Genomic DNA, 23,158 nt, shown 5'->3' with positions numbered 1-23,158 from the left:
TTTAAAACTAGAACGAACCTACCAGATTATTTAAAACTAGACGAACCTACCAGATTATTTAAAACTAGAACGGACCTACCAGATTATTTAAAACTAGAACGGACCTACCACATTATTTAAAACTAGAACGGACCTACCAGTGTATTTAAAACTAGAACGGACCTACCACATTATTTAAAACTATACGGACCTACCACTGTATTTAAAACTAGAACGGACCTAACAGATTATTTAAAACTAGAACGGACCTACCAGTGTATTTAAAACTAGAACGGACCTAACAGATTATTTAAAACTAGAACGGACCTACCAGATTATTTAAAACTAGAACAGACCTACCAGATTATTTGAAACTAAAAAGGGCTTACTTGATTATTTGAAACTAGATCGGACCTATCAGATTATTTGAAACTAAAAAGGACCTAATAGTTTATTTGAAAACTAAAACGGACCTACCAGATTATTTGAAACTAAAAAGGACCTAATAGTTTATTTGAAACTAGAACGGACCTACCAGATTATTTGAAACTAAAAAGGGCCTACTAGATTATTTGAAACTAGATCGGACTTACCAGATTATTTGAAACTAAACAGGACCTAATAGTTTATTTGAAACTAGATCGGACCTACCAGATTATTTGAAACTAAAAAGGACCTAATAGTTTATTTGAAACTAAAAATAAAGTTGTAATATATTTGAAACTAGATCGGACCTACCAGATTATTTGAAACTAGATCGGACCTACCAGATTATTTGAAACTAGAACGGACCTAACAGTTTATTTGAAACTAAAAAGGGCCTACTAGGTTATTTGAAACTAGATCGGACCTACCAGATTATTTGAAACTAAAAATGACCTAATAGTCTATTTGAAACTAGATCGGACCTACCAGATTATTTGAAACTAAAAAGGACCTAATAGTTTATTTGAAAACTAGAACGGACCTACCAGATTATTTGAAACTAAAAAGGACCTAATAGTTTATTGGAAACTAGATCGGACCTACCAGATTATTTGAAACTAAAAAGGACCTAATAGTTTATTTGAAACTAGAACGGACCTACCAGATTATTTGAAACAAAAAAGGGCCTACTAGATTATTTGAAACTAGATCGGACCTACCAGATTATTTGAAACTAGAACGGACCTAATAGTTTATTTGAAACTAGAACGTGGCCGGCATGACCAGGTTAACTTAAGACGCTCGACTCGTAATCTGAAGGTCGCGGGTTCAAATCCCAATCACACCAAACATGTTCACCCTTTCAGCTGCGGTGGTGTTATAATGTAACGATCAATCCCACTATTCATTGGTAAAAAAGTAGCCCAAGATTTGACGATGGGTAGTGATGACTAGTCGCCTTCCATCTAGTCCTACACTGCTAAATTAGTGACGACTAGCGAAGATAACTCTCGTGTTGCTTTGCGCGAAATTTAAAAAAAAACAACAACCCAGAACGCACCTACCAGTTTATTTGAAACTCGAACACAGCTACCAACATTTAATATAATTGTTGGTTATATGTTGTAGCTTTGGAAGACGTTAAGGCTTAGGTTTCCTACACGCATATAGTGAAAAATTGGTAACTTTCATTTCTACTCAAGTTCTTGCTAAGTATTTGACTATGCTTCAATATACGCGAATAAAAAATACTAAAATCATCAATTATGTTTATCTAAAGTATGCCTGTCAAGTCTCATAATGGTAAAGGCAAGAAACTCCTAAGCCTAAAATTCATACATTTACAAAACTTTTACGTAAAAAATTGTATAAAATTCTCGACAACAAAAAAGGAAAAGAGTTAGTACTGCAGGCCAAGTAACTCTATAGTTAACGTAATAGTCGTCAGGGGGACATTTACTCAGTCAATATTCACACACAGGGCCCAAGAAGTAAATAACAAAAAGAAGTTAGGGCTAGAAATTTAAAGCAAAACGAATCACAGCTGAGCCTCGCTGATTGGTTCCTAAAATATCAAAACCAGGATTTTCTTGTGGGATTTTTCTTTTCTGTTATTGGTGCATGTCTCTTAGATACGAGCACGTAAAACTGCATATGTTATAACGTCATCTCTATGATGAATAAGTTAACTTGAAACAAATATTCATGGCAGTTTAAAAAAAAAATGGATGAAGCCTACTCATTTAAGTTCGTGTCTACGTCAAAGTTATACGTATGTAAATTCCTGTTTGTAAAGTAGACATACTAACATTACAATCTGTTTGTTAACATGCTGTATCTGATTGGATAGCAGTATATACTGCTATCCAATCAGATACAGTATGTAGGTGTAAACAAACAGCTTTCTGAAGGGTATTTATTTCTTGCAGCGTAAGTACAAATATGGAATACATATCCTGACCATTAACTCATTTTTAGAGTATGAACACCGGTAGCACGGGAACTTCTTTTTACCAAAAGGAAAACATTTCAAACAACCTGAATTTGACACATGCTACTTGCGCATGGATGGTATTGTTTCCAGTTATGTAGGAAACGGGGATTTGGACCCCCCTCCCCCCAGTTTTCACTCTGTCTCAGTAAAAGTGCATCAAAATTATGAAAATTACCCTCAAGAAAAGGAGGAACACGCGCAAAATTTAATCCAGAACCCCCCACTCCCAACTTTCGTCTCCTGTACCTCTGGTTATTAAGTAGCTACATTGTGATACTCGGAAACATATCTACTTTTTTATAAAATTTTATCGAATTAAGTTTTGAAACTCTGAAGAGAAATTCTGTTAATATAAAAAATGAAAATTATACGTTAAATAGTTTTACAATAAATAAGATTTATTAAAATCAGGGAACAGCTGTGGTTGACATCATATGATGTTAAGAGTAGGCAGGCGACTGCGGTTTATATCATCTCATGCAAGCGTTTTGGGCGCCACATTTTGAGTGACCCGCCGCAATTATTCGCGAATCTTTGTGGTTTGATTTGAGTTTCGCGCAAAGCTACTCGAGGGCTATATGCGCTAGTCCTTCCTAATTTAGCGGTGTAAGACTAGAGGGAAGGCAGTTAGTCATCACCACTCACCACCATCTCTTGAGCTATTCTTTTACCAACGAATAGTGAAATTGACCGTCACATTATAACGCCCCCACGGGTGAAAGGGTGAGCATATTTGGTGCGACAGGAATTTGAACCCGCGACCGTCGGATTACGAGTCGAGTGCCTTAACCACCTGGCCATGCCAGGGCCTGAATCTTTGTGCATGGGATAGTAGGCATATTTACAAAAACCGCAAGCTACGAATGAAATACGTTATGATTGAACTGAGGACACTGGTTTTTGCTGTAAATTTGTCAGCACGTGGACATGATGTTGTTTATTTGTGGTTCAAAACACCTCTGAAAGGTTGTCTCTCAGAACATGAAAAAAAAAAATTCAATTACCAACTTTAAAACATCCTAGAAACAATGCTTATGTGGAAGTAAAAGCAGCGAATTTCTTCCTACCTTAGATCAAGGTAAAAATCCAATACAAGAAACATCCGGAAATCCTTTACAGAAATCAAAAATAATTTTACAAGTAACAATAAAAAAAATAGTAATAAATCCAAGTATTACCTCTTTCCTAAGCCTGGGAAATGTGGTAACCCACCAGAAAAATTAGGTACTGACACTGGTGGTCGATGTGGAAACCCACCAGAAAAATCGGGTACTGACACCGGTGATCGAATGACACCTGGAAGAAATAGATCACGTGAAATAGAGCAATGGCTGTTTACTTAGATTTGTTTGTTTGTTTGTTTGTTTGGGGGTAAAAGGCAGAATAAAAAGTTTTAAAACATTTCTTTTGGTTTATAAGAAGGTTCGTAGAGTCTGCGTTTTCCAGAATTTTTAATATGGAATTCTATTACTTTTCCGTTAAATTATAACCACGTTGAAAAACACATAAAACTTGGAAAGCGGTTGTCGTATGTGAAGAGATGTAGTCCTACTTACCTTGTGTCTTTTAGCAACTCACATCACATGGATGCTTTCAGAAAGAAAGTCTATTTCACATAATGTCACGTTTCGGTGTTTAAATCTTACTCAAAACATGTAATACTCTGAGTACGTGTGATCTGTTTTACTTCAACAAAATATACGACGTTGAAGAGTCACAGAGCAATAATAATAATATTTTTAAAATATTTCTTTGTTTTCAGCGCAAACATACCCAAAAGACTATCCGCGCTTTATCCACCGCGGGGAATCGAACTACGGATTCTGCCAGGATAATCAAATGGTAAAACTGAGCAGGTGGTGTACACTCACTGTAAGTACTTTCTCAGGTTTTTGTGTGTTTGTCAGGTGTACATTAAACATTGCACAAGAAACAAATAATTCGATCTCAGAAACAAACCAAAAGAGTGCTGGTTCTTCAATACTATTTCTATCAGGTCATCCCATAAGTAATGTCCGAAAATTTAATACAGAAAGTGCATCATTATTTCTGTTTTTGTAGAAGGTTTAATAAATAAAATATGTAGTAGGACGTATATAAAAATATTCAGACAAATACAACAAACTAGCCTAACTCCACTTTATCAGATCATTAATCAAATAAACTCTTATGAAGATGGATGTGTCTGAGGAGCACATTAGTCATACAATACTTTATGAGTTTAATAAAGGTAATAGTGCAGTAGAAACTAAACAAAACATAAAGGTGTTTATGGTGTGGGGTCTCTCAATGAAAGAAAATGTTGAAAGTGGTTTCAGAAGTTCAGATCAGGTGACTACAGTTTAAGTGATGTGCCTCATTCAGGTCGTCCTGCTGAGTTTAATGATGACTTGCTGCTGGCTACACTTGATGCAAATTGTGTTGTAACAGTTGTAGAACTAGCACAGAAGCTTAATTCAACCCATTCAACAGTTCACCGTCATCTGCAACAGCTTGGAAAAGTGTCAAAACTTGGAAAATGGATCCCCATGATTTAACAGAAGCCAACCTTAGAGCAAGAGTAGACATTTGCACTTCCCTGCACTCTCGTGAACGTACTCACCTTCTTCAGACAGGTTAGTAACTGGAGATGAAAAATGTATATATTATAAAAATGTTACGCGCCGCAGACAATGGCTCAGTGCAGGTAAACTGGCTAAAGCAGAGCCCAAAATGGACCTCCACCCTAGGAAAGTCTTGTTAGACGTTTGGTGGGATATTGTTGGTGTGATCCACTTTGAGTTGCTGCCACTCAATGTAACAATTACATCAGACTTCTATTGTCAACAGTTAGAGCACTTGAATGTTGCACTGAAAGAAAAGAGGCCTGCTTTGATCAATCGTAAAGGTGTTGTGTTACACCAGGATAATGTACGGCCCCATACAGTAAGGATCACATCTACAAAGATTAAAGAACTAGATTTGGAAAAACTTCCATATCCTCCTTATTCTCCAGACCTTGTCACATCTAATTATCATCTATTGAGGATACCAAAGCTACCCTCTCTCCACTATTTTCCTCCAAACCCCATTAATTTTATAGAAGTGACATTCAGAAGCTTGTGAATCGTTGGCAGGAAGTAATTAATAATAATGGAACAAACATTATTGATTAAATAACATTAAAAGCGTTTGAAATCCTTTCTCTTTTTCTGAACCTAAAATCCGACATTACTTAAGGGATGACCTGATATAATAGCGTATTTTTAGTGTTTATAATTTAGTTGTTGTACTTGAGTGTGAGTTTTAAAAAATGATACAAACCCGCGTTAACCTTTAGTATACCAGTCGTTTCAGCAACGTTTTTTCCGCTTCGTGCTTCACATTTATAAAACGCAGAATCCAGAGAGTCCAGATGCAAGATTCGTAGACGGGAGCTCACGTGACCTTCTCCGTGGTCCGAAGATCGTATGTCCACTCTTTCTTGACCTTCTTCTAATGGAGCTTCATTCTTGTACCATTTGATTTGAGGGGTAGGGTGACCATGAAAACCACACTTCATTTTTACGTTTCTTCCAAGGTCGCGTGTAATATTCACCAGAGGTCGCTCTACTCGGATAAAAGTAGAACTGGGCCCTTGAATATCAACAAATATAAAACAGTATTTTAACTTAGAAATATTTGAAGGGGGACATGTATATAAATACACACGTACATATATATGTATATACCTTTTACGTGTAAAATACAAAGAACGAGAAAAGTAGCCTGTAAGAAGACGGATGTTTACTCTGGCCATTAAGATCAATCTTCATGTGTCGTGTGTTATTCCTGAACAGCCGTAATGGAAAATTAAAAGTACATTTGAAGTTATATTCGTTCGAGTGAGATATAAAAAGTCCTACATAGACTGCGCCATACATCGTTTATCCATAACTCGCTGTCTCTCTGTTGTCGGGATTTGGTTGTTCATGATCCTCTGGTGGTAAATAAAAGAACATTAGTCTGTGAATATAAACATGCGCAGGAGGGAGAAAGTTGTCCAGAACTTGCTCTTACCCCTTTCAAGGCCATGTCCATGTAGGCAAGCAAAGTAACATTAGATGCAAATAATACACTTTCTATGTTTTGTTTAGATGGCATACAGTATCTATAACTCTTAGAAAGAGTTTCGTATGGTTTGAATATCGCGACAAAGCTGCACCATTAATTTAGCAATGATAGACTAGAAGGAAAACAGCTAGTCAACACCACCCAGAGCTAACTCTTAGGTTACTTTTCACCAATGAATAGTAGAATTGATCGTATTTATAATGCCCTCGCAGCTGAAAGGGCGAGTATGTTAGGTGGCGGACATACGAAACCATGAACCGCAGATTGCGAGTCGAGTGCCCTAACAATCAGGTCTCGTGAATAAATTCCTGCTATCTGCATTCTGTACAACTCAGAGAATCGAGCTCCATATTTTAACATAGTAAGTCCATCAAACTACTGCCCGGCCACCACTGCGGGGGGGTTGTTGTTTTTTTATGAATTTCGCGCAAAGTTACAAGAGGGCTATCTGTGGTAGCCGTTCCAAATTAGCAGTGTAAGACTAGAGGGAAGGCAACTAGTCATCACCACCCACCGCCGATTCTTGGGCTGCTCTTTTACCAAAGAATAGTGAGATTGGCCGTACATTATAACGCCCTCACGGCTGAAAGGGCGAGTGTGTTTGGTGTGACGGGGATTCGAACCCGCAACCCTCGGATTACAGGTTGAGTGCCTTAACCATCTGGCCATGCCGAGCCGAAAGACATGGAAGGCAGTACAAACAACGGTTAAATACTGTAGTTTAGGGTTCATCTCCTATTTTGATGTAAAACATTTGAATTTTATAGTTCAAGATATTTACGTACAACACAATGTTAGTACAAGATCAGTTGTTTGTTTTGTATCTAGACTTCACAACTAAATATTTTTCAAAAATGTCTTGTTTCATATTTTATTTTCTCCTGTAAGCCATACGTAAAAGCAAAGGAGAATACGTTACGTTATGTCAACCACACTATAGCTGCTATGTCTAGTGTAGACGCGGCCTTTTGCCCACTACCAGGTCTTATCAGGTTAGCTAGAATACTATCTATATAGTAGCGATCTAATCGATATATGGCCCGGCATGGCCAGGTGGGTTAAGGCGTTCGACTCGTAATCCGAGGGTCGCGGGTTCGAATCCTGGTCGCATCAAATATGCTTGCCCTTTCAGCCGTGGGGACGTTATAATGTGACGGTCAATTCCACTATTCGTTGGTAAAAGAGTAGCCCAAGAGTTGGCGGTAGATGGTGATGACTAGCTGCCTTCCCTCTAAACTTACACTGCAAAATTAGGGGCAGCTAGCGCAGATAGCTCTCGTGTAGCCTTGCGCGAAATTCAAAAACAAATAAATAAATAGCCGATATATATAAACTGTTGCATTATATAGAAATACATTACAGAGTAAAACCTGTCTAAGCTTGAGACTACATAGGGCGGGAACCCGTACAAGCTGGAATATCAATATTGTGAGCATTATCTTAAGATTTCTCTTATAAAAGACCTTCTATACGGCGGAACCTGCGTAACGCTGACGACAAACTATCTTTCACCTACCAACAAGTAGGATTAAAGCCTGAGTAAGGCGGGAAAAATGTTTTTGATTAAATATTAATTTCTTATTTAATTAATAATTTGTTTAAACATGAATAAATTCTCGAACATTTTGTTACAGTAAGTATTGGTTAAATATATTCTGTTCTTTTTTCTGCCGTTATTATTCCAGAGGTCGCTGTTCAAAAGAATGATTGATTGTACTTTTGGTTGAATTTACTGATGGAAAACTAGAGAAACCATGGGTAATAAGTAAAAATCCGCGCTGTTTCAAAAATTTAAGGAAGAATCAACTTCCTGTGGAATGGAAAACGAATAATAAAGCGTGATGTCAAGTGCTATATTTGAGGAATAACAAATTAAACAAAAGAATGGAACAAGAAAATAGGAATATTCTACTTTTCCTAGATAATGCAACTTTCAAATGTTCGTTTAGTCTTTCTACCTCCATGTACAACATCAATTCTACAGCCACTAGAAAACAGTATAATTACTTTATTCACAAACGTCTTACTTCTCTTGAGTCAAGTGAGTACAACGTTCCGCTCAAAAATTGTGTAAAATTAAGGAAATACATGTTTACTGTCTAAGCTGGAAATTTTACTCGGTCCCGTGCGATTCCGCCTTAGACAGGTTTTACCGGATAAAAATACCCCCTACAGCAACAGAGAGCCTATGTAATTGTGACAAAAATAACAATTAATGTGTCTCTTCTGCAGTGACAAGGCACACATGCACTCAAAATTGTTGTTTCTATCATGTATCTACGGCCTTGTGGTTAGGGCACATGACTCGCAATCCGTAGGACAAGGATTCAAATCCCCCTCACCAAACATCCCTTCTATCCTTTCCTTATGTAGTAGCTAGAGTGCCCCTTTGTTGCATAAAATATATGTAAATTCATGATTAATAAAACATTATTTTATTACTTTAAAAGTTGCTTCCTTCATAGGTAATTGTAAAAAAAAAAAACAGAAAGAGAGAAAAACGCCCACGAAAAATGCAAAAAACAAAATGTGAAAGTGCATGTTTATATGCATTGACCCAATAAACCATCATATCATATCTGGTGAACATCCATCGACAGGAGTCGAGGTAGTATTATAAAAACCGCAAAATCTAAAATGCATATGAGCTTAATACCAATTTTCGTGAAGATTCATCCACACCCTGCAAAGTAACTACACAGACATACAGCACACAGAACTATTATATTTATAGATTAAACAATTGTTTTTAATAGTTTATTTCCACTTGGGAAATATCCAAATGATAATACACCGTCTAACTCTGCAATGAAAATAACCTGTTATTTATGGTTTGAACAGTTTGGAACCGCCATATTCTACAATATTTCAAGCGATCGTTACTCCCTCTTTAATAAATTCAACAGTTTTTTTGTCAAACAGAACTAAAAATGATATAAGGCCTAAATTGACAACAAAAGAAAAAATACGAAGCAACAAATACTTCGTATCGCAAATTAAATAACCTAGAACAATCGGGTTTTTCTCTGTTTATTTTTTTATCAGTGAAATATATGAAAATATAAAATAAACTCGAAATATATCTATATAGATGTACAGTGAAATAAATCTTTACCTTTGTCTGATTTCTCTTCCTCTGGCTGAGATGTCGAGGAAATGTCATCTTTTTCCATGCTGAAAAAACTGTTGTATAAACATAAACGTAACCCACAAAAAGTAGTAAATACAAACATTTACTTATCCAGACGAGTAAGCACGATTAAAAAAAAACATGTAAAATTAATACTTTTTACAATACAATTAACATGTGATATAAAACACACTATAGGTAATCCACCGCCACATTCGAACACCATTATTTAGTGTTATAATTTTCCTACCTTAAAACTACGTCTCCGGGGCAGTAGTTTTGAAGACGACTTTTTTTTCCCCAAAACGGCAATAAAATATAATTTCTTTGTCAAAAGTAACACTATGTAACAAAATTTATACTTTTTCTTGTTCCTGGACAGAAAGTGTTATTTCCTAATTGTTTATGCTTAAAGTAAATGGAAAAGACCTATTTTTCTCTTCAAACTTTGCTTTTGTGACCTGGGTAATGACATTTTCAAAGTCATCCATTTTCCAGAACATACCAGGTAGATTCAGTGCTGAGTAGCTAAATAGATAATTTTCTCGAACTTACAAGAATTTTCAAGAACTTTCTAAAATGTTGTAGAACTTACAAGAATTTTCTAGAATGTTGTAGAACTTGCGAGAATTTTCTAGAACTTTCCATAGTAACATATATACAAGGGCTCACCACTTCAGTTTGTTTTTTTTTAATTTCGCGCAAAGCTACTCGAGGGCTATCTGCGCTGGCCGTCCCTAATTTAGCAGAGTAAGACTAGAGAGAATCATTATCACCCACCGCCAACTCTTGGGCTACTCTTTTACCAACGAATAGTGGGATTGACCGTCACATTATAACGCCCCCACGGCTGAAAGTGCCAGCATGTTTGGTGCGACCGGGATTCAAACCCGCGACCCTAAGATTACAAGTCGAACGCCTTAACACACTTGGCCATGCCGGGCCCCTTAATTTTAGTTCTAGCTGCCTAAGTGAACACATAGACCTATCTGATTTTATCAGATATGGCATCAAGAAGCTTCAAGCATTCTCCAGACGCATTCTGCTAGGTATGTGGCCAATTTATCAAGACAAGAGCAAAAAAGTACTCTGTGACAGCATCTGCTAAAATGTGTAAAGCCCACAAGGCATATTTCGGCATGCCCGTCGGGGATCAAGATAAACCCTGGGCACCTTATTTTGCCCGCGAACACTGCAAAAAAACTCTAGAAGGTAATACGTACAGTTTTTGCTTGCTTGAATAGTAAGATTTTATATTGTACAAATTTTAGACCTTTTAAAATTTAAATATATTTTAATTACTTTTTTGTAATTTCCAATAGTACAGAAAAATATCACATATAAAATATTTTGCATGACCTCTTACACATTAGTTGTGGATAAAATAAATTTATTCTTCATAGCAATTCTATTTTGTTCTTTTGCAGGGTGGTACACAGGGGAAAAGAGAGTTATGAAGTTCGCTATTCTAAGAATTTGGCATGAACACACTGACCACTAAAGCAATTGCTACTTCTGCATGGTGGACCCTTCGAAACGTCGGACTGGCAAGAATGCATCTGCTATCATGTATTCGGACCTTCCATCATCCATCGCCCTAATGCCACAGTGTCCTGAGCTCCCTGTACCCACTCCACCAGAGAGAAAGCAGCCATCCTCAGAAGAGAGCAGCAAATCAGAAGAGAAGATAGACGTTGAAGGTCCAGATTACAATTTCAGAGGGGCAGCTGGTGAGAAAAAACCATACTACCCATGAAGTAATCACAAGGCCGAAAATTATATGGAACTGGTTGGGGGTCTGGTGAAGAACTACGGCAAAATGGGCTGCGGGACGTCCCTGACAATCCATATCCTTGACGCTCATCTTGATAAATTCAAGGAGTACATGGGAGCATACTCAGAGGAGCAAGGCGAGCGCTTCCACCAAGATATACTGGAATTTGAACGCCACTACCAAGGAACGTATAATGAAAACATGATGGGAGACTATATTTCGGGGCTGATACATGAAAGTGATTTACGTTACAGTCGCAAATCTCGAAAAACTACTCACTTCTAAGCATTTTTGTTCATTTTTTACAACTTTAGTATACACACATGTAAATCTTGAATCATATGTTGTTTTATTCAGACCTTATGTAAATGAAAATGTGCAAATTTGCCCGTTTTTACATAGAAAATAGGTAAATTTCTAAATTTAATTATCCAGGTCACAAAAGCAAAGTTTGAAGGGAATAATCATATCGCTGTAGTGCACATCCCCTCGCTTCGCTCTGTCAAATAAACCTTGCCTCCTCCTTCCTTTAATTTGACTTCTACACTTCTGTGTGCGTATTAAAAGTATCTTACCCGAAAATTAAAAAAAACGTATATAATATAATGCATTTTAGTTGAAAATAAAACAAAGAACCCAAACACTTGTTTTAACAATCCGCGATGACGAGAAAACCCACTTGTAAAGAAAATTATATATGTAAAAATAGCTGGTATGAATAGAGAAAGCACTATATAGAGGAGCAAACAACGTTTCGATCTTCTTCGGTCATCGTCAGGTTCACAAAGAAAGAAAGGGTTAGTGACCGATAGCTGATCATATGTTTGAAGGCGGTTGTGTAATTGAGTGTAGGAATGCAGAGGGCGTGCTCAGATGTTGGATATATTAATTGGATTAATTAGTTCGATTAATAAATATAATCCAACATCTAAGCACGTCCTCTACATTCCTACACTCAGTTACACAACCGCCTTCAAACATGTGGGCATCTAACGGTCTGTAACCCTTTCTTTTTTTGTGAACCTGACGATGACCGAAGAAGATCGAAACGTTGTTTGCTCCTCTACATAGTACTTTCTCTGCCCATACCAGCCGTTTTTACATATATAATTTGTTTTAACAATCTTTTTCATAAAGCTACACAAGGGCTGTCAGCGCATAGCCATACCTGTTATACTAAGAAAGAAGGCAACAAGTCCGCAGCGCACCCATCGCTAAGTCTTGGACTGATCTTTTTGAATAGTGATATTTGACTGTCTCCCTTATAGCGCACTCACGGAAGACGTTTGTTGCGGCAACGGAATACAAACCATGAAACCTCAGATTCAGTCTGAGCACGCTAACTACCAGATCTACACTTTGTTTTGACAAGTTTTGTTACAATATTATCGTTTGAATTACAAATTTTCAACGAATAAATACTTTTAAAAAGAAATACTTTATAATTATTTTTTTTTTCGCATGCTCTTTTCAAAATTTATGTTGTATTTGAGAAACTTCTCAATTAATCTAAACTAGCAAATATGTAACAGAAATCTTTAAAAGTTAAATATATTTTTAAAGGACGCGAGCATAAAGGAATTAAAACATAATAAGTTATGTGAAACTTCAATGCAATAACAAATTAAAATTTATGTTAAGAAAATAAAACAATCAAGTTACATCTCTGTTTCATCTGTTATATTTAACTTTACACAACTTGAGCGAGAATTATTTTACGCATTATAGTAACCTTCCTGTTACAGTTAATCAATAATTTAGTGTTTTAGTTAAAATATCCATACAGTTTAAATCAAACTAAACATTATACTTATTTTAAAACAGTAGGGTTAACTCACTGGTCCTTCAGCTCTTCGTCTGCCAAATCATCCATGAACCCAGCGCCCTCTATCTCACTTAACTTTTTTGATAGCCATATGTCACTAGACTGAGAAGTATGTTTGTGACGAGTCACTGAAAAAGAAAGCACAAGTTATTCATAAATATAATTAAATTAAAAAAAATAACTATTGTTTTTACACATTTTTACCTGTTGTTTACGTCACAAATGTTTTGCAAGTGGTTGAGTATAAAAACAAAATAAAAAATAAATGGTTGTAAAATGTATTCTTATTTATTGATTTCCTACGTTTAAATTTACAACAGAATACAATATATATATTTTTACACTGCGTAATTCACAAAGAAATATTTTTTGTTTTTGTAGTTAAACACAAAGCTACGCAATGGGCTGACTATTTGTGCTCTGCCCACCACGGGTATCGAAGCTCGTTTCTAGCGTTAGAAGTCCGCAGAGGGGGTGAAGACGTTTAAAAATGAAATATAAAAATAGAAGATAATAATAAAACAAAATGTTTAATTACTAAGAATAAAATTGCAGTACCATAAAGATTAAATTTCCTACTAATCCTAAAAATTATCTATTCATTCTCGATACGCAAATTAATAAATCGAAATTTATTTTAGCTATTCAGTTACTATACGCTGTTTTTTTTTCTGAAAATCGAAAAAAATGTCCAATACTTTGTATTAACTCTCTAAACCATTTTATCCTATCATAATGACAGAAAATATAGTTAATATTTTTAATGCTTAATTACATACAAACTACGACGTCATCACAAAATTTGGACCGTAAATGTGTCAAGAAAGCGGTTTAGCCCTAAACGTTGTTTAAAAGTCACTGAAACAGCACTATATAATAATAAACAAGAAAGCAAAATATTTAGTCACAACAATAAAATCTTGCTACATCAGTTAAGTAACACAATTTCCGTTTTTACTTATAAGCTACTAAAAATATAACCATGGCCTAGGTATACAGTTCAGAAACTACGAAGATATTAAATAATTACTTCGATTGGTCGAAATTGATTCCACCTATAAATTTTATGAAAAACTAAACAGAAGGTGAATAAATTCACAATAAGCATACAACTCAATTAGGGTATTTCTATTTTAAAGCAAACAGTTAAATAGTGTTTATTACAGATTTGAGAGCATGAACAACTAAAGTAACTATAATTCAGTGTCCCTGACATATTAAGTTTATTTATCAAAATAATCAGCATGCACGTTTTGCTTCGTAGCAAATAAAAGTAAATATCCGACTTTATTCCCTCGAAAGGGTTCGAAGGTCGCCCGGAGGGGTTGCCTGTTTAAATCACTCGCGCCACGATACAGTGGTATGTTATCTGTTAGTCAGTCAGTATACACTAAAATAACGTCACATAAGGGATTCGTAACTTTGCAATTTGCACTTTCAAGACGAGAGTGAAATGTGCACTCGTCATAAATCAATAGAATAATTACGTTTTATTTCGGCAACAACAGAGTAATAAGATAAAAATAAGAAATATATATAAGAAATAAACCAAGAAATAAAGATATATACTTGTTGCTCTTAATTTTCGTTTTATTTACTCTTGAAACAGAACATTTTCGGAGACTCTGCAGAAATACATCTAATCTAGCTATTATTTACACACCAAATTACAAACTTACAACCAATAAATGTATTATAAAACTGCGTTTCAAAAACCTGCAGACAGTATCTAGAAATATCAGAAACTTCTCGGAATGTATCAGACTCTAACACATGTGAGCAAGACACACAAACTTAACGGTTATTTGAGGATTTAATTCATAACCCTTTAAATCGAGTAGGATTTGCTTATTTACAATTGCAGCAGCTTTGAATCTAACTCGTCTAGTAATTTCGAAATACTGAGTTCGCACACGCTTAATGGTATAGACAGAGTTTAATACTAAAACTAGAGCTGCCACTTGATGGCGCTACAAACACATACCTCAATTCAAAAACTACAAAAATGTGACGTTATCATCTCTTCTAACTTTAGTTTCTAAACAACCTTACTTGGTAGTTTCTGGACTATTTAATTTAGTTTCAAAACAATCTTACTTGATAGTTTCAGGACTGCTTAATTTAGTTTTTGGACTATTTAATTTAGTAGTTTCTAGACAATTTACTCATTCCAATTTGATCAACAAACAGTTGTAACAATACGCCAACATTGGCAACAGACACCTTCACCCAAGCTAGAATTTTAGTTTCACATTAAGCCTACACTTTTCTACAGGAATAAATACAAGTAACGCATACTTGTTGTTTAATATTTACACAAATAGCCAGCATTTGTAGACTATGCTGTGACACATCATGCCTTCGTAAAATTACCACAAGAAAATTAGTTTATCAACCACAAGGTTGATGACTTACTTTCGCTTGCAGCTAGCGGATTTCATAAGTGTGTAAAATCCTAGGCATATGGCCAGCAGCTGTAGACATTGTCATACCAAACGTTGGCTTTCATAACATAGTTGGCCTGGCATGGCCAAGCGCGTAAGGCGTGCGACTCGTAATCCGAGGGTCGCGGGTTCGCGCCCGCGTCGCGCTAAACATGCTCGCCCTCCCAGCCGTGGGGGTGTTTAATGTGACGGTCAATCCCACTATTCGTTGGTAAAAGAGTAGCCCAAGAGTTGGCGGTTGGCGGTGGGTGGTGATAACTAGCTGCCTTCCCTCTAGTCTTACACTGCTAAATTAGGGACGGCTAGCGCAGATAGCCCTCGAGTAGCTTTGTGCGAAAATCCAAAACAAACAAACACAACATAGTTATTCATGGAATATAAACTTTTAAATTATGACATTACATAAGTTAAAGATATAAAGTCTTAGCATTAAAGGTTCTTACGTGTTATAAGTGTTATTGTACTTAATTTTAATAACGTTTCTCTGTTAATAATCTGCAACCAATTATAGACTTTGTTGTGAAAGATAAGTTAATTATGTTCTTTGACATATTATTTAATTGTATCACATAACATTTTATTACGGACATATATAAAATTAATTTAATCAAGAGATTCTACACTTACAAATGATCCCTCTAGAAGTAAAGAACTTTCAAAACTATTCTAAACCAATAATTTTATTTTTATTAATTTAATCGTCTATACATTGAATTGTAGAAGACTCATTATTTTCGATGTTTTTGTTAATTACCTATTAAAATATATGTAAAAAAACATTATCGGGTACAAATATATACACGCCCGGGGGATCAGTGTTAAATTTAGGTACTTAGAACGCTAAAACCCAGAGTTAGTTTCCCGCTATGTGGTTTGTACTAAAACAAACATAACTAGTAATGTTTGCTTCTCACAAAATTGTTCAAGGACTATCTACATTAACTGTTCCTAATTCTGAATCGATAGGCTAGAGGAAAGGCAGCTAACAACACCCACCGTCAACACTTGGGCTAATCATGTCTGACTGAATAGTGGAATTTGGCCTCTACTCAAAACGCACCAACGGCCTTAAAGAGTAAAACGTAAATTTTCTTTTCGCGATAACGGTAGTCGAACCATGAACGCGCACATCCTTGGTGAGGTACACTGGGCCACGTTCCCCCCACCTCACGCCCCCATAACAAAAATTGAAAAGGAAATGTGTCCGGAAAAGAAAAAAAAAACCTTTAGCAAGAAAGCATAATGATCAGATATTCACCCTATTATACCTATAATGAAAGATGACCAGTGAAGGTCAAACGTTATTCTCTGCTTTATTTAGTAAAAGTGTTAATACTCATACCAACCGTCTTGAGACTGGTTCGGTTTGTTTTGAATTTCGCGCAACGCTCACGAGGGTTATCTGCGTCCGTCATAACAAGTGTATTTGTTCCGTGAACATAAGCCTAAACCATTATCTCCACACCAAAGAAAGGAGAAACTTTCATCTTCCAAAAAGTTTGTCTTGATAAATTACGGGAAGTTTCTTTATTGTTATAATGGTTCTCACGTAAAACAGAAAATTTCATAATTTAAAATAAATTTGCGGAACGAAATTTGGAACAAGATGTTCCTCTGTTTCTCCCAATAAATTAAAAATTTATTTATTTTTTTTTTACTTTCTTTTCCCCCACTTTAAGGCCATTCAGATCTCTTCAGGAATTCACTTCAGTGAAACTGGACTAATCAGAGATGATTTTCAGAAATACCTTCCAAGACAGAACAAGAAATTCCGTGAAAATAACATTTAATAAAATGGTCGGTACTTATCCTAATCATATAAAACGCGCACGTGATAGACGAAAAGAAAGGTATGACGCAACATTTTCTTCGTAAATCATCGTCTTCTTTACAACCCCGTACAAAGGCGTATATCAAAAGTGCCTAAAGACAATTAATTGTACATATGTGGCGCTGTTGTCTCTTACGTGTTTAGTACCATTGTTGTTGTTTTGAATTAAGGCCCGGCATGGCCAGGTGGGTTAAGGCGTGCGAGTCGTAATCTGAGGGTCGCGGGTTCGCATCCCCGTTGCACCAAACATGCTCGCCTTTCAAGCCGTGGGGACATAAGAATGTGACGGTCAATCCCACTACTTGTTAGTAAAAAGTATCCCAAGAGTTGGCGGTTGGTGGTGATGACTAGCTGCCCTCCCTATAGTCTTACACTGCAAAATTAGAGACGGCTAGCACAGATAGCCCTCGAGTAACTTTACGCGAAATTCAAAGAAACAAACAAACAAACTGTTTTGAATTAAGCATGAAGCTACACAATGGACTATCTGTGCTCTGCCCACCACGGGTACCGAAACCCGGATTTTAGCGTTGTAAGCCCGTAGACACATCGCTGAGCCACTAGGGGGCGTTTAGAACAGAACAAGAAGGTGAGCAAGGAAAATATCACTGTAGTTCAGAGTATGCTAACTAGAACAGGAGTGCAAATTTAAACTTCATAAAAGTTGTTTTGGTTTTTATTACCGGATTTTCTATAATTCAGCTACGCAGATTTCGAAATAATATTCATTTGTTTCTATCACATACGTTTTTTTTTTTACAAATCTGGAATGAAAAACTTACTTAGATCAAATTACTGTTTCCTTTACCACATTGAATATTTTTTTATTATTATGTTTGTTAACAAAACAACAAAAAAGTGAAGAAAATGAAAGAAAATTGATCTCTTTGGGGCCCGGCATGGCCAGGTGGTTAAGGCACTCGACTCCTAATCTGAGGGTCGCGGGTTCGATTCCCCGTCGCACGAAACATGCATACCCTTTCAGCCGTGGGGGCGTTATAATGTTACAGTCAATTCCACTATTCGTTGGTAAAAGAGTAGCCCAAGAGTTAGCGGTGGGTGGTGATGACTAGCTGCCTTCCCTCTAGTCTTACACTGCTAAATTAGGGACGGCTAGCGCAGATACCCTTCGAGTAGCTTTGCACGAAATTCTAAAGAAACCATACCAAACACTGATCTCAAACAAGTATACGTTCATTCTGATTTTCCGTGTGAAATCTACGTCTTTTAGTCTCAAACCTACATGTTTTGGTCTTTTTTTTTAACGTATTTCGTTATGACGTTTTGTAAAACACCTATACGTGATGGTGAAAAATGGATGTTTTCTAATTTAATGTACATGAATTATTGTAAAAGATCTAAAAGTTTCAACCCATCGCAGGCCTGTCTTATTATTTTTTCCCTCTTTCTCTTCCTTTGGTTTATGAAGTACTAGCTGAGTATCCGGTTTATACTGGTTTGTTCTTTACTTACATGCTAATATATTGATCTAACATAGTTTGGGTGTAACTGTGAGAAGCAAAGAAGAAAAGATTATGAGTAGACAAGCAAATGAAGGCTCCACGAATGAATGATCATGGATGGGATGATTTGAATGAGAAACATCACTTTTAATCGCACACTACCAAAAAATTCGGGCCTTATCAATTTGGTCGTCCTGCTTGCCAAAAATTGTCATATTGGTCTCTCTGGCTTCAAAATGGCCTCTGAGGCCGCGGCCACATAACTCGCACAAAGTTATATCTGTACTCCGAGTTTAGACCTTGCAGTTTTAAAAACGTAGCCGTGCATAAGGAACAGGTCTACAGAGAAATACATTTGTGCTGATGTATAGATATACAGACTAGTGTAAAAACTTGTCCAAAAATGAGAGAAAACCCAAACTATTGTTTGTAAAACAAGCAACACGTGAATAAAAGAAATATAAAATTTCCTTTTCCCTGGACACACTATGTATTACTTCTGAATACACTATCTATGAATGTTACACACTGGTACCATTATATAAAAGATTAAAACATACAATGATGACCACGTGACAGCATAAACACCTGTTCTTCTTCTGAGGAAGAGTCGTCCTCTATACACAACTGATATCTTCAGTCTGTTTTAATAAAGGCTTTTTCATATTAACTTCAATTTCTAACTTAATTTTCACAGAAGTCTTCCCGGCTTTCCTATTCAGGTCATACGTATCTTGACGTCATAATGATGTGGATGATGTGGTGTCCTTGAAAAGCTTTTATAGAGCAGAAAAAGTGAAGAAGTTTAGGAGCTATTTGTGCCTACCTTAATAATTATATTGAACTAAAATGGGAACGATCTATAAGAAGAGAAAAATATTAAAGGGTAAAAGTGGAATTAGACTTGTATAGCTCACAAAATTCAGAGAAATCGAGCGTAACCGACTGATCAATATTTGGCTTTTATACATAGCATCAAACAACCTCAATCACTGAGGGTTCAAATTCGGCATTAACTATGTTTCTCTGTTGTTAAGCCCAAAGCTATACAATAGATTATCTGTACCCTTCCCGCTTCGAATATCGAAACACAATATTTACTGTTTATAGCTCCAAGACGTAGCAATAAATCAGTAGGGGTGCATTACTATGTAAACGTCGTGTTTTATTACTGGTTGTAAAACTGGTTGTAAGAGTTTAAAACGTCGTTGTTTTAATTTCCGAAAAATCCAGCCGCGAAGAAACAATAGATACATAAGAATCCATCGAATCTGGACATCACATTTTGATGAAATAATTATCGATCGCCATAGTAACAGTATATCACATCCTTGTGCACGTGTGTTCATTACTTGGTAACAATAAGAAGAAAATATTTTAATCGTTACAATCCTTTAATGTAATTTTATTTGTGCCAACATTTCACACGTTCAACATGCTAAGAATGTTTGTGTATGTTAAATTCATAGTCACATTGTTTTGTTTTATTTTATACGCGAAAAAAAAATAAAATACACACACATATTTATAATATTTCCGGAATCAGAGTACCCTTCCATTGCTAGCAGCGGCACATGGTGGAAGTACTTTACATGTGGTAAAAATCACTGGCTAAGTTTACACGCAATATTAAGTAATATTTATATCAATATGATAAATGCATACATAAAGTCCACAGAGTTTCATTAAAAGCGTTTTTCTATAAGATCCAACGCGTTTCTTAATCGTTTTACTCCATCTCTAACGCGTTTCTTTCTCATTTTATTAAACCTCTAGCGCGTTTCTTTCATGTTCTGCCAGAACTTTTAGGCGATCGTTTTGTTAGGTCTCTTGCGTTTTCGCCATTCTAAGTTTCTAACGCATTCCTATTTGTTTTGCTAGGTCCATAAATTGCGGCCCGGCATGGCCAGATGGTTAAAGCACTCGACTCGTTATCCGAGGGTTGCAGGTTCGAAGCCCCTTCACACCCAACATGTTCGCCAAATCAGCCGTGGGGGCATTATATATGACAGTCAATCCCACTATTCGTTGGTAAAAGAGTAGCCCAGGATTTGGCAGTGACTAGCTGTCTTCCCTCTAGTCTTACACTGCTAAATTAAAGACAGCTAACGTGGATAGCCCTCGAGTAGTTTTGCGCAAAAATTCAAAACAAACCATAAGATCGCTAGGTTTTTAAAGTGCGTATTTCGTTAGACCTTTAATTTGCTCTAATTGATTTTGCTAGGCCTTTAGAGTGTTCGTATTTGTTTTGCTAGATTTTAAGGCCTTCGTTCAGCTAGGCCTCTTTGATATGGTAAGAAGGCAACGTCGTTGTATAAAATTCTCCGAGTAAAAAAGGTAAATATTAAACAATATATACACTTCCACTCAGATAACGTCCTTTACAGTAACCTTGATATTTAACTGTGGTTAAAATCTTGTACACAATCTCTACATCAATTTGTTACATGTTCAAGTTCCTATAATTACAAGTACTTTGTTTTAGTCATGAATTACCTCACCTTTTTTGTTTTCTGTATTTTTAGTTTAGAATGAACATCCTTTCCACAGCTTACATAGAAATCAAAACTTATCCATCCCTCCCTATTAGCACGAACTAAAGGCACAGATATTTTTACTGGTGGTTAAAGATATAAACGTTTTCCACCTACACCCCTTCTTTGGAAAGTGCAACTACCCAGAACAGAGTCCTATCCTTTTTCTTTATCGTGCAAATTCCAATGTCACGGTAGGATGGGTTCTTCCGCGTGGGCTGCACCAGCCGCTAGTCATTGGTTATCCCACAGCCTAAACATAAAACATAGCTCTCAGATAAGAATGCATTCGCCACGACAGGAAAGGAAAAGCAATGAACCATCTAGAAGCATATTTAATCAAGATAATCTCTGTACTAATGCTCAGGAAATGAAACAAGTTCTCGTTCTATAAATAACGTGAGTTACGAGATCTAATTTCCACGGGAATTAAACATTTATCGTCGAATAATTATGCTTTATCATATGAGCTACTCTTAACATCCCCAGGGCAAAGTGTGCTTATATTAGATGAGTGACCATAGGACACTGATTATCGAGGATAGTGTCTCAGAAGGGAAGCTGTCCCTAATGCGGCATCGTTTTGGTATTAAGAGATTCAAAGTCGATTCGAACGTTGCGCTCAGTGGTGCTTATAACATGATTCTAAATGAAACAGAATTCATAGAACTGTTAAACCTAATTAAGTTATTTTTGTGAAATTTTAAAAGCTTTTAGAATCAAATTAATGCCAACATAAACAGCTAGTTTACTTGTGGCATTTCTCACTTCATCCTGACCAACTAAACTATTCTAAAGATTCACTCCAGATTTTAACTTAAACCCACCCAACGATATGTTTCCAATATCTACATATATAAATCGCGTTTCTCATTTAAACCATACCCACGATGTGTCCAACGTCTCTCTATAAATATTCATTTAAGCCTTACCCATTATAAAGTTTCCAACGTCTCACTCTCTAAATGACAATTACACCCCACCTACTATATGTGGCCAACATATCTCTATAAATAGGTTGTTTGTTTGTTTGTTTTTTATTTAAACCCTACCCACAATATTTTTGCAACGTCTGTCTTTAAAGGTTCATTTAAACCCTACCCGTTAAATATTCCCAACGTCTCTTTACAAATGGTGTTTTCTACGTGTTTCCAACGCCTCTATAGCTATATATTTAAACCCCATCCAATGTCTCTTTGTAAATGGCGTTTTCAGTTAAAACATACCCGCGATATGTTTCCAACGTCTCTCTATAAATGGTTAATTAATTGTTATTTTTTGAATTTCGCGCAAAGCTACACGAGAGGTATCTGTGCTAGCCGTCCCTAATTTAGTAGTGTAAGACTAGAGGCAAGGCAGCTAGTCATCTCCACCCACCGCCAACTCTTGGGCTACAAGTCGAATGCTTTAACCACCTGGCCATGTTGGGCCCTCTATAAATGAACTTCCACATTTAAACCCGTACCACACACACAGTCATTTAAACCATGCTCATGATATGTCTGTAATGTGTTTTCATAAATATTTATTCAAACTTTATACAAGTCCAACGTTTCTCTGTAAATAACATTTTTCATTTAAACTCTAGCCACGATTTGTTTACAACATCTCTGTATAAAAATTAATTAAACTCTAGCCACGATTTGTTTACAACATCTCTGTATAAA

At 36.2% G+C, this 23,158-nt stretch overlaps 1 pseudogene across 1 annotated transcript in view; it reads right to left on the bottom strand.

The window, feature by feature from the left end:
- Positions 1-23,158, bottom strand: part of LOC143248570 (tyrosine-protein kinase transmembrane receptor Ror-like) — a 92,654-nt pseudogene that overhangs the window by 30,873 nt on the left and 38,623 nt on the right. Inside the window, exons 2-5 of the transcript XR_013027049.1 lie at positions 13,233-13,347; positions 9,606-9,673; positions 5,702-6,013; positions 3,577-3,694 (exon numbers count right to left, since the gene is read on the bottom strand). The product of XR_013027049.1 is annotated as a tyrosine-protein kinase transmembrane receptor Ror-like (transcript). The remainder of the gene's footprint in view (positions 1-3,576; positions 3,695-5,701; positions 6,014-9,605; positions 9,674-13,232; positions 13,348-23,158) is intronic.

This window comes from Tachypleus tridentatus, chromosome 4 (genome assembly GCF_004210375.1).
Source record: "Tachypleus tridentatus isolate NWPU-2018 chromosome 4, ASM421037v1, whole genome shotgun sequence".
NCBI classification, from domain to species: domain Eukaryota; kingdom Metazoa; phylum Arthropoda; class Merostomata; order Xiphosura; family Limulidae; genus Tachypleus; species Tachypleus tridentatus.
This window is presented reverse-complemented; position numbering and strand designations above follow the sequence as displayed.